Genomic DNA, 20,561 nt, shown 5'->3' with positions numbered 1-20,561 from the left:
TTGTATTACCCTTCCGCAGAGATCGGATCTGGGGGACTATTTGTGTTAACCTAACCTCAGCTGAAACGTCGGAATTTAAGGTAAAAACGATGAAATTATATTGCGGTAGACCTGTTTGTGTAATTAAATATAATATGTGTACAAAACGCGAGAGTTTAAAGTGCATGTTAAACAGTACTAATTAATTACCAATTGATTACATTATATTACTAGCGACCCGCCCCGGTTTCGCACGGGTTAACAAATTATACACTTAAACATTCCTTGAGAATCAGTCTATTGATAGGTGAAAACCGCATGAAAATCCGTTCAGTATGTAGTTTTTGAGTTTATCATCACACAAACAGACAGACGCGGCGGGGGACTTTGTTTTAACCCTTAAATTGGCAACGTGACTCACGTGACACGTTGACTTTGAAAAAATACTGAACCTGATTTAAAGGTTTGTTTGTACAATTTTTACTGGCAACTCGTCAATTGTGTTATAGTTTATAGTAGAAAAAATAAATAACACTAGCAACACTGAGCTATAACTGTCAGTGTCAAAATGAGTTCGAGAAGGAAACATTTGCCGGCAACTTCGGTAAGTTATACTAACATTTTGAAGTTTTTGGTGTGCTGATTTTACCTGACATGTGTGGAATTTCATTTAGAAATATTAATCTATAGGAATAATTATACGATCACTTGTTTCCTTCTTAATTCAAAAGTCAGGCAAACGAAACATTTGTATGTACCACAGGAGTACCGTTGCCAATTACATAGAAAATTGCGAACGGGTACTTACGAGTTCCATCGCCAACTTGTCCGAAATATACTTTTGTTTATTAACTGCATGGTTTTATGAATTTTTGTTTATTTTTGGGCATGAATTACAGTATTGTTGTGTTTCTTTGTCGACAGTGCTTAAAACTAACACGAGCGCACAAAATCTTGGCTTTGGTTCCTACACCTTAATATGCATGTTCGGATGATGGGTCGGATTCTGAAGATGAATCAAACTTACTAAAATCTCATGAACTGTCAGATCAAGACATAAGCTCTGATCCACCATCCATCAATTCTTCACTAGAGAGGTTAAACATACTAGGAAGCAGCTCAGACGAAGTAGATTCTGATAACGAAAATGCACTAACTACTGCACCGCTTTCCCCCCTGTGCACCGAAGTTTTGCCATCTCCTGCTTCGATATATAATGCTTTATCACCATCTGTACAATCAATACAAATACAACACGCGTTTTTCACCAAAAATAGAGTTTTAATACACTTATTTTATAAAGATTTCATAGTAATAAAGTGCATTTTTCTTTAATTTGTTGTTTTACTAACCTCTTGGCAACGCTACACACAAGGCACATTCACCAGACAGGGCATTTCACTGGTTAGTTGGCACTGTGACACGTGTGGTACATAGGTTTTCTGAAAATCTGAAAAACCTGGATTTTTTTTTCTATTTTTCCAGGGCAGCTTGGACTATGTCTAGTCGCTTTTATCAGTGAAAACTACATTATTTGTAACTTTTATGTCTTGCCAATTTAAGGGTTAAGCCCGCTCCACACTCACGTTAGCGGCATCGCGCCGCGATTCGCGCACAAGTATGGCAATTATCGAACGGTTGAATTCAGCCGGAAATTATCCTCAGCAATGAGGGAACGAGGAATAACAAGCCGGAAATGTATAGAAAATATAATTGGCCAGGCGCCAGCTAAGTCAATAAAAACCAAATGTTGTATTAAATAAGTTGTATTCAGATATCTCTGCAGAGGCTCTAAAATAGTAGGGTTAACTAGATCTATCTTTTTTCAGGAAACTTTATTCTGAGAAGGACAGAGAAAGAGATATATACCTATTATGTTGTTGGAGACAAACGATTTAGAGTTAGACCAAAAAAAGTCTGCAGCGATTTTGATAGCCCACGCGGTGCAAGTGTTATTTTAAACGTCAAACTTCTATGAAATTATGACGTATAAATGACACATGCGGCGTGTACTATCAAAATCGTTGCAGACTTTTCTTGGTCTAATTAACTCTAGCTAATCGAGGCTAGTAGCGCGAATGAACAACGTCATTGTCATTACCTAGTTAAAAAGTTCCTTTGGTCCGTTTTCATAACTATGGTTTTCGTAACTGGCTGCCAAAGAAGATTAATTTTTCCTATTTCATAATTAATTATCAAACAAGAATTTACTTTCTGGTTTCGTAATCGAGTTTCGTAACTGGTTATGAAATAAGATTTTTTTTTCTGTTTTCGCCTGGATTGGCTACGAAATATGAATTATTTTTCGCTGCTTCGTAATTAGTTATCAAACAAGAATTTATTACTCTTTTAGTAATCGAGTTTCGTTATTAACTTCGATATATTTTTTGGAAGTTAAGTTCCCCTTTTGTTGCCAATTTACCCTGTGAGTGACTGACTGGGTAAATTGACTACAAAAGAGAAGAGAGCAACATCCAGGCTCTTTCTGTGCCAATTTTGATTAAAAAAAACTTAGATACAATAAAAGTACCTACATAGATATCCCTACAGTAAATTAGAGAAAATAAAAATACGAATATTGTAAATCATCTACTTTAATTTTCTAGATTTGTATAGATACAAAAGCTTGTTAAAACAGAGTACCCTTAGTAACAGTAAAATAAAAGAAAAATATGACCTAACTTCCTTTAACAAAAAATATATTTTTCACTTCGTAATAATTCTTCTTAGTCTAATTTAATACATAAATGGAGTAATAATCTCAACGCAGTGCCCGGTAGTTATTTTGTGTCGTTTTACACGAAAAAGGTACTAAGTGTATCACACGAAAATGTCCAATTATGAAAAAAGAAAAAGTAATAAGTTTTGATAATTAATTACGAACGAAGAAAAAATACTCGATTATGAAAGCAGAAAGTGAATTATTGTTTGATAATTAATTATGAAACAGGAAAAATAAATCTTCTTTGGCAGCCAGTTACGAAAGCCATAGTTATGAAAACGGACCAAAGGAAAAAGTTTAGTTACTAAACCGGGTTATTTGACTTAGGGCTCGATTCGGAAAATGAATTAGATTTCTATTAGACTTCAACAAGTTACGATACGGATAATTTAAAGATATTTGTAAGATAGATATGTCAAATTTGACGTTTCCGCGATTCTGGAGGTCCTCTTGAACGATTTCGACAAGTTATGACTTAGATATCCAAGTCACATCTAGTCGATATCTAATGCAGATCTAGTTGATCTCTAAATCGTCTCAAGATCTTGGGATTATCCCGAAATCCGAATAGGCCTGTTTTATTCGAAATTCGAGCCATTAAGTCCCCCCCGTGTTGATGGCTGATGGCTAAGTATAAAATGGCTATAATGACATAGCTATAGGTAAGTATAGGTACGCTCCATGAAGATGCCATGAAGTGTCGTAACGAGGATGACGTCACGAGCGGGTTACGGCCAGTTTATCGCGCGACGTAAAGGCCGCGATAAAGATGAACGAGATTATTGCCTCGGCGCAGAATATTTATTTAACAGACGTCGCTTTTCGCATTTTCTTACCTTAAGGTGCGGTAGGCTCAGAACCAAGTTTTTAAAAAGTCGTAGCGCTTTTTTAGATCATAATACGGTTGCCAAAAATGTAATCAGCAATCTTGAGGCCTTTCTCTAGATACATCAGCGATTTGAATCCTGAGTTTTTAACTTTCGCTCGATAGAAAAATAATCACGAAGATAAGTTTAAAATCCACTTCAAAAAATTATAATGAAAATTGCACAAACACTAAAAATACGAAAATAATTTATAAAACTTAGCGATTACCTTTTTTATTATAAAAACACACAAAAAATAATATAAAATGTATTTTTTAATATAAGGCTATAAACATCAGATATTTACATTATAATTTATAAGTATAAAATAATGTGTAAGAAATCCACAACGCAGGCTTCGTCCGATGGCTAGGTACATATGCAAATCAGCAACATGCCTCGTCCCAAACATACCAAGGATGATATCCGCAACAGGCTTCGTCATTATAAAATCTAAGTTAAATAATATAACCGTCACGAATCGTACCTGGCTCAAATGTCCCCATTACGCTGGCAGCGTTACCGCGCTGAATGGCCAATGAGATCTGTTGGACCAGGTACGATCTGGACCTAGGGTCGCACCCCCTGTCCCTCAACCGCCGACCCAAATTCCTCACAAAGTCCCTAGCCTCCACAGCCCAAGGTCCTGCAGTCTCGACTGCAACTGGGACAAAGTCGTACATTGGTTCCAGGGCAGAGTAGTTGGCATGTTTCATTTTGGCGGCATACTCCGCGGCTGTCCCAGCAGACCTGACAGTGAGACTCAAGTGGGAAGGCGCAAATGTGCTCACGCACGTTGCATCCCACAAAAGGCATCGTCCCTTCTGCCATGGAACCAATGTCAGACCATCAGGCCTTTTGCCATTCGTGCCGGACAACCCTGGAGGCTCCAAAACGCAAGGAATATTGGCCGACACCAAAGCCCTGCGGATGACATCATTGATGGCATGATGCCTGGAAAAATGGCCCGCGCACTGGCGCGCACTTCATGCAGCTAAGGCCGTGGTACCCGTCTTCTTCAACCATGACCCCACAAATGTACCGATGCGCTTCGCACACCTTACACCCCAATCGCAAGGCAACCGCGATTCTTCAAAGAATCGTTATCTGAAAGTATGCCTAGCGAGGGGGAAGGCAATGCGTGTAGCCACGCTCCCGACTCAACCCTAGAAGCGGCTTTGAGGCGCGCCAAATCAGATTCTACCGCCTCCCCTAACATATTCGGCATGGTCCTTCTGCACTATCGTCACAAAAAATTTAAATTTAAAAACATGATATCCGCGGTCCCAAGCACGCGCATCCATCTTGCTCACGCTTAGTGAAAGTGAGAGAAGAACACGAACCTACTGGACCTTAAGCTATGGTTATTACAGATTGATTGACACTAAAAGAATTGCAAAACAAAACACAAGAGAGTCGGCAATGCTCCTCGTGGTAACGACTCCATCAACTAGGTATTTCATGGTCTGGCTGTGATTGTGCACATTTGATTCGGATCTTTATGACGCTTTAAACCAGGAATAAAACTGGATCCAAGTGTTGCGTCAAGTATTAAACAGGGTGGAGCCGAGGGAAGGTAGGCTACAATAAACTATAAAAAAACTTTATCAAGACATTCCTACTTAACACTCTTTTGGACTAGTACGCATTTTGACAAAAACTTAACAGAAAACAAGGTTATTACATTTTTTACAAGAAAATTGTAATATATTTTTTTTGCAGGGGTGGGGGGGGGAGGCTCACTTAACTCTGCAGCTTACTCTAACCGACATAGATACGTATACTCGTAATGCGATGTGACAAATACTTCTTAGAATATAATTAATTATTATTAATCATACGAAAGTAATACCTAATCATGTATAAATCACTTATCACTCCTCTGATATCCGGAAATAGCCAGAACAATTACAAATTACAGGGAAATAACGAATCTTTTTCGCGTGACCTACAACCACCACCCTCTAATTCATTCCCCAAATTCCCAGCTACGCAAAAACGCACTCTATCCTTTAGATTATAAGCTGTATTAGTTCGTTCATGGGCGGTAAATGTAAAGTTGTGAAGGAGTAATCAGGGATGTCACTGGCAAGGAGACCCTCGTCCTTGTCAGAATACTGAATAGCACAAATATCTACGTATGGCATCAGTAGAGATAGGAAAAAGATAAGGACTGCCAGGCCCCGTAGACAACATGCCAGTCGCTAACGCTCTGTCTCACTAATATGGAAGAGTGATAGAGAGACACAAAACGATTCGATGGCGAAGAAGTTACATTATCCTTCACATTTTCATTTCTCATTTAGGGGTGGATATCTTAGAAATGTTGAAATTCATTGAGAATCCGGGTTGGCCGGGTTGACGCCACAATTATTCAATCATTTTAACTAAAGTTAAAGTGGCAAGTCCAATCACATTACTTTTTATAAATGAACACAAGTATGTAAATAAAAATGCAATGTTGTAACTGTTATTTTTGGAAAGCCGCTAACATAATATGCATTGTATTCACGATAAAATTATGTGTGTAATATATAGTCAAAGTAAAAAGTAAATAAAATAACCCATCTTCGCCAATATTCCGATGAAATAATATTTAACGCTTGTCAGATCTTAATTAATTCATGAGTCAGATCAGACAGAAAGCTTTTGAGGTTTTGACCTCCGCATTAAATCGTCATCTTATCACTCTGAGAGACCTTGAAACGTGAAAACCTTTATATACAGACATTTGCAAACTCTATTATTTACGCGTCTCTTATATCAGGGTCCCATTTTGTCTTAACAGCGAGTATTCTTCCGATATAATGCGAAGTCTGTTCAAGCGATGAATAGGGTGAAAGTCTGCCTCTGTCGCTGCAGGGTTAGTGGCACCGGGCCCAAAATAGGATTGAAACTATTTACAGGAAAAATGGGAAATAGTGAATGAACCAAAACGTCGGTCTAAAAAAATACTGCAGTTTGTTAAAAAGTGTGTTGTCGTAAATATTGCAATCTAAATGATTTTCGCTAGGGGTTATTAATCTTCACACATGTAAAGTCTCCGATTGCAAGTAAGTCCTAAGGAAAAAAATCATGGCCGTATGTCTATTGGGTACTTCAATTACTGATTTTACGAAACTGCCTTGTCTTGTTTGGTTTCCTCGCATTCGATATGAAAAGTATAGTGTTTAACTCGGGTGAAAGGCACCATTTCCTACTACCTCGACAGAAATGGGTGCCTTTCAACCCTTGGTTAACAATCTACTATACATGTATCATGTCAATTCATGTACAGTACAGGTATATGACAGAATGTCGTTTTAAAGTGAGATGCATGGGTAACTGCGATTGTATGTCGGCGGCTAGGGCTAGATTCTTGTACTCACCTCTAAAATACCGGCCGTATTTTTCAATAAGTTGTTTATAACTTATAACTACTTGCTTAATTAATCAAATATAATTAACATTTCTGTCTGGCGATTCCTTCCTCATCGTTGCACTGTGCAGCATTTCACAGAACATTAACTATTTACCGGTGTCCTTTGAGAGATCAAATCAATCATCGAGTTCGAATCTGAAGCCAGCTCTGTCGCCGGCGGCTGCATAAAACACGACTAGTGATAGACTCGAGTCTATCGAGTCTATCCTTAGGACTCGATTTAGTTTTTAAACTAGACTGTCGCATAAAACACAACTAGTGATGGCAAGACTCTATTTAGTCTATTTTTAGGATTCGATTTAGTTTTAAAACTAGACTCAATAAAAGTCACAGTGTTTACGTTTATAATGACACTCTCTCACTTTGTTCTAGTCAACTCGGTGCAAAGTTATCTAATTTAAGACGGACTTAAGCATAGAGGTTCCGCTAACATCGAAAATATAAACTTTAGGTACTTGCAGGCCTCAAAAAATTTCAATTTTCGATGTCCGCGGCAGGCAATCAGATATTTTAACTTTCTGCTAAATAGAACACCATCTTCGTTTTTCTGCACCCTTAGACTCATTAGACTCGAATTTTTCCAACTCTACGGCCTCCGTAATTGCTTCTCTTTCATTAAACTGGTAAATGGATCGTTCGTAATATCGGCGAATATTCGCGAAATACCAGACTATTTCCATTTCTCTTGACGCCTCACTTACTTACCCGACTACGGCAAAGCGAATGAATTTAACAATCTATAAGTACATTTATACAAGGTGGGAACTGGGATATTGTGTTGTACATATGTACGTTTTTATGTAGCGACGAAATTACTCATTAAGTTGGACTTTCGGAGCGATTTTTTCCGAAAATATTCACTTCTGAGGGTCTACCGCGAAAAACTAAAATTTTAATTTCGATATTTGCCTCTCTGTAGCTTTTGCATATTCGAGTCGCTCGAATCGAATCGAAGAGGCAGATAAATAAGTTACGATTTTAATTTTTCGCGTTTAGGGCCTCGCGAAACTAAAATCAGACTGTGGTAATTTGTGCATAGACTTTGCAGTGACTGAATAACAACAACAAATTTGTACCAAAAAAGGGTAATAATGCGTGGAAAAATAATTAAAACATAATAGTTAAACTTAAAATGCCAAATTCAGTGTTTTAACTAGTAAACATTTTTAATCTTTGACTTTGGGCATAGTTCCATTTGTATGGAAATTGTTACCGCCATGCGCTATAAATTGAATGAATACCTACTATAAAGTGGTATTTATCAGAATAAATAATATATGGGCTACATAGTCCCATTTTTTATTTAGTGCAAATCGCCACACTGTGATTGTAACATCCAAAATTGTCACAAAAAATTACATTGAAACATTTTCATGTTTTGCACAAAAATATTTTTTTGTTGTATGGAAAGGTTAAATAATTATTTCGAAAATGAATTCCCCGTCCCTAAATTATACGAAAATGATATATAACTTGCCCGAGTTGCTAAGACTAGGAAGGAATATAGCATAGATTGGACCTGGGGAGTAGGGTGGTTTAAACAACATTTTTTTTTATTTTCCGACGGGGCACCCCCTTATTTTGTTACTCTTATTATGCTGATGAAATACACCAAGTTTCGTAATTTTATCTCAACTACAAGGGGGTGCTCAACCACTTTGAAATTTTTGTATGTTGTATATGAAACCCAAAAAAAAATTCAAATAATGTGAAAACTATTAATTCCATAAAAATCTAAAAAATAATAACTTGATTTTTTTGGATTTCATACAACTTTGAAATATTTCAAAGTGTATGAGCACTCCCTTGTAGTTGATATAAGATTACAAAACTTGGCGTATTTTGTCAACATAACAAGTGTAACAAAATGAGAGGGTGCCGATTCTTCTAGCTAGAGTTTGAATTTTTCCCATACAAACGTGAACCACCCTACTGGGGAGCCGACCCTTTCACCCCCCCTTTTTGGGGGGTCTGCATGATACGCTCACCCGGCTACCGGGCCAGATCAACTTTGTTTGACCTAAGGAACAATCGTGCCAAGCGGCATCGCCTGAGACTAAAGTGCATGCTAAATGACCTTACTCAACCTACTAGTTTACGTTTTTTTTAATGATATAGGAAGCAAACGGGCAGACGCATCGCCTGATGGCACCCGATGGTGTTGATGGACCCCAGCAAAACCAGAGGGGCAGTACGTACACTTCCGGCATTTAAGATGGGAGTAAGGTCTTTTCTTGAAGGTTTGAAGGTCGTATCGGTCCAGCCAGAAATACCGCAGCCGACACTTCATTCCACAGTACAGTGGAGACTGGTCTGTTTAAGCTTACACGAGCTATTATACTTAGTAACTTTATTTTTATTAATTAATTACAGTGAGACGCCTCATTCTTTTCTCTTAATGAATGTGTTAATTATACAGGATATTGACTCTTGGAGACCCTATACATCTCTAAGGATAATTTGATAAACTATATAATCTTATAGTTCTGACACCTAGAGACATTTACACCTCTAAATATTATAGATTTTTTTTTTTGTGTTTTGTATCTGTATTTTTTATGTAATTCGACATTAAGAGACCATATTCATCTCTAAGTAATTGTAATACGTTAGTTTGAATTGTTAGTTGTATTTTATAAAATTGTTAATGTCTTGTTATTATTTTTTCACCTCAGCAGCTCGAACAAGGGTACTTTGCTTCTTAAAAACAGTGAGCAAAATGCGATTTTGCTCACTGAATCATTTTGTCTCACTCAGTGAGCAAAATCGCATTTTGCTCACTGAGCGTGTTTCACTCAGTGAGCAAAATGCGATTTTGCTCACTGAGTGAGACAAAATGACATTCAAGTGACCTTTATAGTCAAATGTCATTTCAACATGCGGGGTCTAATACAAGTTCGATATACTTGGGTTCTATTATCTCTGTCCCTCTAGGTATGTTCTCACTGCTTAGGGTGAAAAATTTTGTGTACTACACGAGATCAAAGTTATTTACATCTCGTGCGCTTTTGAATCCCTTACTACGCTCAAGATTCTAAATTAGATTCACTCGCTACGCTCGTGAATCTATTATAGAATCTTTCGCTTGCACGGGACTCAAAATTAGCACTCGAAGAAATATCAAACTTTGATCTCTTGTTGTACAAATAACTATTGTTTGTATGTAAATTCAACGTTGACATGTAAATGTGCCCTTGTGGCCTATTTGCTTAATAAATGTTGATATTTGATATATCTGATAATTATGTAGATGTAATATTGTGGATATTAGCAATATCGAAGCGGTACGACTCACTCCGGGCTCCATGTGTTTGCATGCGATCAATCATCGAGAAGGTAGGTTCGTCTAGTATGTGGTATACGTACTCATATTATGTATAGGTAAGGTGGGGTATAGGAAACATAAGTTCAGATGTAGTGCATAATTGTTTTCCGTCGTATTTTCACGGAAACGTACGAACGTGTCTTGCTATTTCCGTCAGTCTCGGTACAAAAAGTACTGACGTTGACTGAATTAGAAAGCAAATACGAACGTTTCCGAGAAAATACGATGGAAAACAATGATGCACTACATTCTGTACATAGTTTATTTTGCTCGGAACAAAAGAAACCGTATCAGAAAAATCCTACTTTATTTATGCATTAGTTTTGTTCTTAGTTGGTTTTATCATTTAATTTAGTATTGCAATTCAGCGAGGCAATGCTGCCAGCGTCTTCGGGACCTTGCCGAGGGGTGATTTTTCCCTCCGGCCGTTTTGGCAACCAAGTTTCGTAACCAGTTGTCAAAAAAGAATATATCATCGTGTTAGGCAACTAGTTGCCCAAAAAGAATATCTATTCCTGTTTGACATCCAGTTGCCAACGAAGAATAGAGCTCAGACAGTTAGAGAAAATGTGACTAGTTTGTATTTAAAATATATATTATATTAAATATTTTAAATCAATATTACCGAGCACATTTCCTACTTACCCAGAGTTGACGGAGCCCCGCTATGCGGGGCTCCTATTTCTGGGCGGTTTGCCCTTCGGGCATCTGAAGCTACCTAACGAACCTAACCTACCTATTGATTTAGTTTAGTGTAACGTCCGTGGAAATAGTACACTTTGGGGGAAGAAGCCTAGGTAGGTAGGTAGGTAGGTTAGGTTCGTTAGGTAGCTTCAGATGCCCGAAGGGCAAACCGGCTAGAAATAGGAGCTCCGCGAAGCGGGGCTCCGTCTAGTTAAGTTGTAAAGGGAATATTTTATGAAAATAACATTTCGCACGTTAGACTCTTTAAGCTAAGGTCAGCTAAACGTAGGACAATATCAATTTTGCAATTTAACCAGTCGGTAACCAGTTGTAAACAAAGACAATTATTTCCTTTTCGTCAACTGGTTGCGAAACTCCACTGTCATATACGGTAGTTGTGGATCAGGAATAGAATTTCTTTTTGGGCAACTAGTTGCGTAACAAGATTATTTCTTATTTTTCAACAACTGGTTGCGAAACTTAGTTGCCAAAACGGCCGGAGGGTGATTTTTTATTGTAGTTAGGTAGGTTTAGGGATGTTTTATTTTTATTAATTTAGAATAATTAGATACTTTTAGTTTATAAGTTTTTATACAATATTTAGTATTTAAAGTACATACATTATAATAACATAAATACAAAATTCAAACATTTAAAATTATAGGTACATATGAAAAATACATAGCAACATTTATAAATAAAGCAGCCAATACCTGGGTAAACGGTACATTATAATAATCTTAAAGTATCTCTAACTGTTTATTTTCCCTACTTACATGTTTTATGCTTTTCTTGAATAACCTTGGATTACTTGAATAACAAGTTTCGAGTAAAACATGATACATTAAGACCAATATAACTCCCACACAATCTGTAATAGTTTCCCCCAAATACTGGCGGTGTTGAAGATCCTTTACTCGGCTAAACTTGCGGCAACTCGTAACAATATACAACTCAAACTCATATTTCCAACTTTACCCACTGTTGATAATAATATAAACTCGTGGGTAAACGTCACAGTAAAATTACTACATGCAGTATGGTAACAGTGGGAAACCGTTGTAAGAGGCGAGCAATTTTCAGTAGCACGCCAATTCGAACGTGTAGACTTTAAACCGATATTTGAATAATATTGGAATCATTTAACCTAGCCAGGCTAGCTTCTGCTGAGTCGGGACCATTTCGTGACCATCATGTTGTTGTTGTTTTCTTTTATTTTTTGTCACTAATAAACGCTCTCTATTCTCTATTCTATTCTATTCTATATCAGTTAGCTGTGTCGGTGTGTTAGCCGGTTTGTACCAACAAAATCGGTTTTCAGATATTGATCAAAATGTATATCTTTATTAGTTAACTCTAGTTATTTTGGAATAAGTCAATGAATTCGGCTTTTTTTCAGTATGTATTCTCTTAAATTCGGAAAATCGTCCTTTTTCACTGTCAAAATACTGCCAATCTTGAGGTTGACTACAGTAGGACAACTAACACAAATAAGCCACCTCGAAATTTGATCACAATAATGACTCGCTCCCTTGACGCGAACTTGCTCTAATTTGCTCTAATTCCGTTTATCTTGAGAAATGTTTGTGAACGCAAATCTCAGCACACACTAAACAGGCGTATTCTGACTTTCATAACAAGATATGAATTAGATCTGGATTAAATATGGGTCTGATCTAGTCCAGATACTGTTATTAAAATCAGAATACGTATGAAAGTTGGCTAATGAGATCAGGCTTTGACATTTGTTAATATACTGTACACACACTATCTTGTGTACCTACCGTAAAATGGGGTGAGTAGGGTTCGCGGGGAGAATTGGGTTATGAATGGGGAGAGAAGGGTTGAAAGGGGGGTGAGATGGGATTTTAAGGCTACTGCTACAATAATAATGTATTCCAATTTAAAATGGAGCTATAGTACCTAATACTCATAATAAAAAAAAATCGATCCAACAATCTTCCAAAACCACCTTTGTATGAAAACCCAACTCACCCCAAATACGAGGGACTACGGGGTGAGGTGGGATTTCCTGTTTATCGTCAAAGTTATGAAATGGAACTACCCAAAATAAAATAAAAACTAAAATACAAACGTCCGGAACACTTATTATATACACCATTCAGTTTGCATAATGTAAAAATAAAATGTTATCGAGGTTTGAATGTCAGTTTTGCACCTACTCACCCCATTTTACGGTACGCTCTACACATACTACGATGTAGGTACAGTTAGCATCAACAGTAGCGTATGAAACAACGCGCTAACAGTAGGTATCTATTCTGCCGCCGTCGCGTCTAATACTTTTTCGAATTAGAGTTATAATCTTATATCTCGACAGTTCGTGTTTAAAAGTAGGTATGTACCTACAACACTTATATTGTTCTGTAAGTATATATTATATACCTACATTTATCTCTTTTTGGTAGGCTACCAGAGAAAACTTTTGATTCTGACTGTATCATAATTATAAACCTATAACTCATATCAGAGCACACTTTATTTGTCTTTATAATAAATAAGTTCTTTATAATAAATTAATAAATGTTTGAACAAGACCCGTTGTTCATAAATTATGAACATTTATTTCGAATTCGAACTTTCTAATAACGAACTTCAAAATTGTAATTTATTGAAAACTAGACTAATTGAGGTTTTCTACTTTTATTTAGTACTTGTAGGTAAGTACCTATACTTATTCATTAGGAAAGTATTTTGGCCAATTTAGGAAAATATTTGCACACACAAACACAACAAATTATTAAAAGATCTTTAAATGTGATAGTACCTACTTGCTTTTTTTTATACCACTTACACATACGCGTTACATACGCGTTGCCGACCCTTGGCGAGCAGTTTTAAAATGGTTTATCTCCCTAGTTCGTATTATCCTAATAAAATAGAGGGGAATTATTTAAGAATAATTAATAAAGCAGTTAAAAAAAGACATTTATTTATTTTCTCCATCACAATAATGACATCGTTATATTTTTACATAATTATAATTATTATGATAATGTTTTTAATTATAAATAAAATTGTCTATAAATCATATCGTTTCTAATAATTGCTAAGTATACTATGGAAATAAGGTTACGGTAAATTTTGATTTTGAAGATGTAAATAATAAGATATGTAAATTTCATGGTCACGGGTTTCAAATATATAATGTATGTATTTATCTGAGAGTAGGTATGTATATCATCGCCTATTAGATGTCGTACCTAAAGTCGACCACTGACTAACAGGCCGCCGGACGATATCGGCCTGTCAGTTAGAACAAAAATTTTACAGTTCCGAACAACTGACCGGCCAATATCGTCCGGCGGACTGTTAGTCAGTGGACGGCTTTAGATTCTCCCCAATATAATTATCAATTTATTGTTAAATGGACATAAGCTACATCAAAAGAGCTCTTGTCTTGAAGTAACCCTTGTTGTCATACATAACAAAAAAAGGATATGTCATGTTAGGGCGTCCGCTAGCTGGCGCGGGTGCACGGAGCGGATGAAATAGTGTAAATTAACTGAATGCTCGACGCGGTCCCAGAACATGTCATCTTGAAACTTAAGTCATTGTCAATAGAGGTGACAGCAAGGTGTCATCTATTGGGCATTAGCATGTCGAGCACTAGTAGGTACGTTTACCTTACCTACCTTTATGAGCAACGCTAACTGACGCGGACGCGTGCGTTTTGCCTACAATCTGATGGGAACTTTAAGATACGTCAAATATCACGTCTAGATGTGTTATGGATTAGATATGTCAGTGCCATAAGTGACGTTTCTTCAAACATAAACGTCACTTTTGACACTGACATATCAAATCCATATCGTATCTAGCCGTGATATTTGACGTACCTTAAAGTTCGAATCGGGCCGAATGTCACCCATGTGCTTGCGCCCCCTCCGTGCACTCGCGCCAGCTAGCAGACGCCCTTACTCATTTTAATACACATTTTCTAAAGTTATGTCTACTTCTACTGTTCATAATAAGCACTTAAACAGTCTCCCTTAAAAGTTTTCATTAAAAATAAACAACTAAACTTTAGAATAACTGAAAGCCAAAGAAAACGACTTTTTAATTATCCGTGAAGACTTATATACTGCGAAGTTAGTTCTCGATATCTCGATCTGACCTTTAGTCGCCGATGCCCTTTACGAAAGGTCAAGTTTTTTGAAGGTATCAGGTGTCAGTTGAAGATTAGGGTTAAGATAAGTTATGGTAAGTACCTAAAACCTTAACATACGTATGTACCTATAAAGGGCCCACTGATTAACAGTCCGCCGGACGGTATCGGCCTGTCAGTTAGAACAAAATTTGGACAGTTCGGAACAACTGACAGGCCGATACCGTCCGGCGGACTGTTAATCAGTGGGCCCCTTTAGTAAAATTTTGAATTTGAAATATGGCAACACTTTTCTAATGGCCGCCATTTGTGACCATACGTCAAAGTCAATGTCAGTTGTCGTGATTTTTTTTTGCAATAACAACAGTTTTTTTTGAGTTTTGAGGTTAAGTGCGAAAAAAAATCTGGTAAGTGCATACGCTGAATAGTATCATAAACTAGACTTATTTTCCCTGTGTTTTGCTTGAAAAGAATTGTGATAACGATATGATTTAGCCAAGATTTTAAGGTTTTAGTAAGTGGGAAATTATTTCCCAGTGTTTGTTCTCCACCTAAATTTTAATTTGTGTCCATATATAAAAATATTTGCCCGTTTGTCTGTTACACAAAAAATCTGTGCGTTATTTTTGTCTTCTTTTTTCTTTTATTTATTTCTTTGACTTTTGAAGATAACGTTAAAAAATCATACTTGAATTCCAAGCAAAGCCGGGGGTAGCTACTAACTAGTAAAAAGTTCTTAACCGTATCGGACAATGGGAAACTATTTCCCACTTTATTCAAAGTTTTGCTATTCTGTAACGGATAACGGGAAATTATTTCCCATCGCAAAACCCCCCTTTCCTCCCCACTTAATTTTTATATATATATTTTTTGTAATCTACGCACCCAAATTACCTAAAAACCATTCTTAGTTTTTAAAAATCTCATGTTCCGTTTGATTAAGGGTTAACGCGCAGGGGTAGTCCGATGCAAGGAGATATTCTAAGCGCCACTTGCACCATTCCACTAACCCCGGATTAACCAGTTAAACCTAGAGTAACCATGGTTACCAGTACAATTTGACACTAAGTTAACGGTTTAACCGCTTAACCTCGGGTTAGTGGGATGGTGCAAGTGGCCCTTAGGTAAGTAAATTTAGTACATTGTTAACCAAAATGATGCCTCACCCGAGTTAAACACTCTACTAACCTAAGTACTTTTCATTTTGATTACGAGGAAAGTACAATGCATGTGTACCTATTAAAAAAAAACATCACTAAGTATAAGTAGTATTAAGTAGGTAATATTTCTTGAAGGTTCTTTCAATTAACAATTTGGGTAAAAGTATCGTTATATTCGTAATTATGGAATGGGGAGTTAAATATCAGAATGTAAATTGTAGAACAAAACAATTTAAAATCAAGTTTAATTTCTAATCATAAGTGAAGACAAAAAAACATACTTGGAAAGTAAAACGCCCTAGAGCAGAAACGTATCACTTTCTGCACACTTCATAGATAAATAATGATCCACTTTCAGACTATGAGAAATGAATAATGCTTTGTTATTTACTAATTTTCCTAGGTGGAACATGTTTTTGATATCTGTTTCATTTATTTAACCCTCTGCGACTGATGTGCGGTCTATCAGACAGCGCCAAATATTTTTTTTGTTGCTATGTCGGCGTACGGCGCGATATAGCTCTGCTTCGCTCATTACCTTCCTCAAACGACTCGCGGCGTCGGACAGTGATGCCCGAGTGGCAACGTGGTGCATGCACCCGGAGATATGAGCTGCGGGTGTCCCTCAGACGTGAGCACAGCAATAAGTCCTGGGTCTGACAGACTTCACCTCATAAAAATATGTACTTGTTCATAGTAATTATGGTGTCTATCAGACGTCACCTCACAAAAATAAATAGTATCTAATGTTTCTATAGTGTCTGAGAGACCTAACCACATAAATAATTATATTTTACATGGTTGATCGACGAAAATCCTTTAAAATAAGTACCAACTTCAGGACTGATTAGTGCCTTATTCTGTCTTTAGATTATCTCTATTTTTTTTAAAGTATAAATATAATGTTCAAAAGAAGGAAAATTAATGATGTTACTTGAAGTTGTTGATTGTAAAGTTTTTTTTTTAATTTTTTTGTTAGCCTAAGTACAAATTGTAAGAAACTGTGATCTTATTAAAATTTATTATATATTTCTTATGTATTTTGTTTTAAACCTATTTTACAATTGAATTTATTTAATTATAAATGGAATGATAGTTATATAAAACAATAGTTACCATTTTGCCATTAGTTTATTTTAAATGAATTATCGAAAATGACGTCTGATAGAATCTCCACACCACATCAGTAGAATCTCTCGAAAAAGCTCCCCACAATTGCAGAGGGTTAAAAGGGGGTTAAAAAAGAGGGTCAACCAAATGAAAAATAGAAGTTCAATAAAAATTAAATCATGTTTCCAAAAGTTGAATCACATAATGTACTTATTCAAAGTTACGTAATTTCTTTAGAATATTAAAGACGAATTAGCGTCTTCCTAATTTCATGAATATGGATTAGTTTGTAACCCTGATTAATTAGGTTCAGTGATTAATGATAATTGTTGTGACGGCGCGCTTTTAGCTCGTAGCTCGCTCAACGTGACAGCATCGTTCTTACGAAAACAACTTTGTTTTACTTAGCGAAAATAAACAGTCCTAATGTAGAAAAAAAATTGTTGTTTTGTTTGGTTCTTTCACATTGTCTATTCATCTATCCTATTAATTTGTTTGGTTCTTTCACACTGTCTAGCCTTCGCCCGGGAGATCATTGGCATCTTGAAATACCTTCAACCTAATTTTTAACCCTCCTATTGGAATCGAAATATTAGATGATAAGAAGAAAAAAAAGTCATATAAAGTCTTGTTTTTCCAGCGAGCCGGAAAGCGTCTACAATATTTTTTTAATTTCGGGAGGTTGGTGGAGGGTTAAAAAATCGTTATAACAGTTTGTGGGTTTGGTCGTTATTGTCCACTTTAATGCAATATTTTTTCTATAACTTAATATAACACTTATTTGTAGGCATTTTCCTAATCTGACGAACACAAGTTTGACGCCTAATTTTTACATTGTAACCGTCAGATTAAGGAAATGCGTGCAAATAATTATCAGATTTAGTAATAGCACAATTATAGCGTTAATTTGGACTAAAATGACCAAATCCATAATCTGCTTAACAATTGTTGAATCCCCCACCAACCAAGGGTTCAACATAGATGGCTAAAAGGGGTAAAGGTAGACTACACGGGGTAGCAAGATATCATTCATATCTTAATCTGACGCGCTCGAGTAAACACAAAAATCCCCTCTTGGGCTCCCCTACCACTACATCTGATGGATGAGTTTTAAACAGTATGGCTTGTCTTCTACGGTTTGGGTTGTGTGTTGTGTGTTGTGTGTTGTCTAAGTAACGGATTAAGTAGGTATAGATTTATTCACAATTTTTACACTTTTACATTCTTCAATATCACGCTTGAAAAGTGGAAATATTTCAAGTGTATTATGTGCAATCAAGACTTGTTATCGTTAAAAATAATTTAAATATGTCATCTTCTTGAATTTCATGAATTACCCAAATATTTTTTTGGGACGCCCATAAAACGCCCACAGATCCAATTAAGTTTAAATTTCGTAAAGAAAAGCCGGCTGCTCACAAAATTAGAATAAATAAAATGGAGCGATATCATTAACTCATTAAATTTAAATACACAAATACTCAGTGGACAGATAAATTTAATTTCATTAAAATGAAACATATTTTCTGGAAACCGGATATTGAAGGGAGAAAATGAGAAATTGTTTGTTTCCATTATTGAATCAGAGCTGTCAAATAATTTAAAAACCTAGTCAATCGTGAAAACAAGATAAGAAGGAATTTGAGAGGGATTAGACATGCATAATTTTTTTTCATATTATTCGGTATTTTGAAACCTTACACAATTTAATATAAATGGATATAATTAAGTATTATAATAAACCAAAAATTCGTCCATCAATAACACTATGGGCACACAAAACAAGAAGACCAAGACTGTCTATACAAACTCGCGTTCCTCCAAAATTCGGGTTACTGCTTTATAACAATAAAAAACGCTCATAATATATGGACACTATGGACAGTCCTTTTGATTGATAGGTCACTTTAAAGAATGTAACTTAATAGTAATAGGATAATGTAGGGCTATTTCGAACCTCAGGGATAGTTGGATCCAAGTTTTTTTAAACCACTACAGATAAAATAAATGTTTCAAATGTACACTTATAAAAAAACATTGCGAATGTAAAATATATCTAGACTAGAAGCTTACGATTCTCGTAATTACAAAAAATATCGCACATCAATTATTTAATAACACACTACTTATTGTAACTTTTGAAGTCATTAAGATTTGAAGATTACATCAATCTGTGAATATGATATGATATTAAAGATATCTACAAATATGTAAGGATATGAATGAGATACAGTTCTATGCCTTTTAAGGCCTCTAATATTATCTTGTAAGTCTTCCTTAATCTAGAGAGTTACATGTTAAATATTTTCTATAAAAATACTACTTATAGGAATACCTATGTTCCCGAATCCAGTGTTCCGTTAATGTCTAAAATGCTTTTATTTTTCTACATCTAATGCAGCCATGAGCTATATAATCAGATACTCGTATTGTTGTCAACTATTATTATATATATTAACTAGTATACTTACATAAAACTATTATATCCGTTTACATCTACAGTAACATTGCATCTGGATACAGTCGGTTAGCACCGGCTTGAACAGATCAAAGGGAGGTCGTATCGATATAAACGTCATATTTTCATAGAAATTTGACATTAACGATGACATTGTCATTGCAACTGCCGTCCAGAGTTAGCTTGGTCCGAGTCTAGAAACCAATTCAGAATTTTCAAATCATAAATATCGTAACCATGTCAGCATCTGACATAAGTGTAAAAAATAAAATCCTCGTACATACATGAATTTTAAGTGCCTTTGAAAAAAAGTTTGACAAATAATTTCTCTTGCCTCCTTAGTCATCTGATTTCATCTGACCATAAAATAATAATTTTAATAATATTAAAAAAAAATAGAATTATATACATATTATTAATTTTATAGTCTTCCAAATAAAATCAATAAAAAAGTAGTTACAAAAATGCAACTAAAGTACCTAGGTACTATGCGTTAGTCGGTACGTTTGAACAATGTTATGTAGACGTAAACGAACCTTTTGCTCCTTTATGCTTTGCTCCACACTGTCTCTGAAACACGACTACCGGGTCTAGACACGGGTATACCGCGATATAATTTCATTATTTTTACCTCAAATCCGACGTTTCAGCTCAGTTGCACCAGCTGTGGTCACTGAAAGACGTCGGAATTTAAGGTAAAAACAATG

Source organism: Cydia splendana, chromosome 10 (assembly GCF_910591565.1).
Source record: "Cydia splendana chromosome 10, ilCydSple1.2, whole genome shotgun sequence".
NCBI classification, from domain to species: Eukaryota; Metazoa; Arthropoda; class Insecta; order Lepidoptera; family Tortricidae; genus Cydia; species Cydia splendana.
This window is presented reverse-complemented; position numbering follows the sequence as displayed.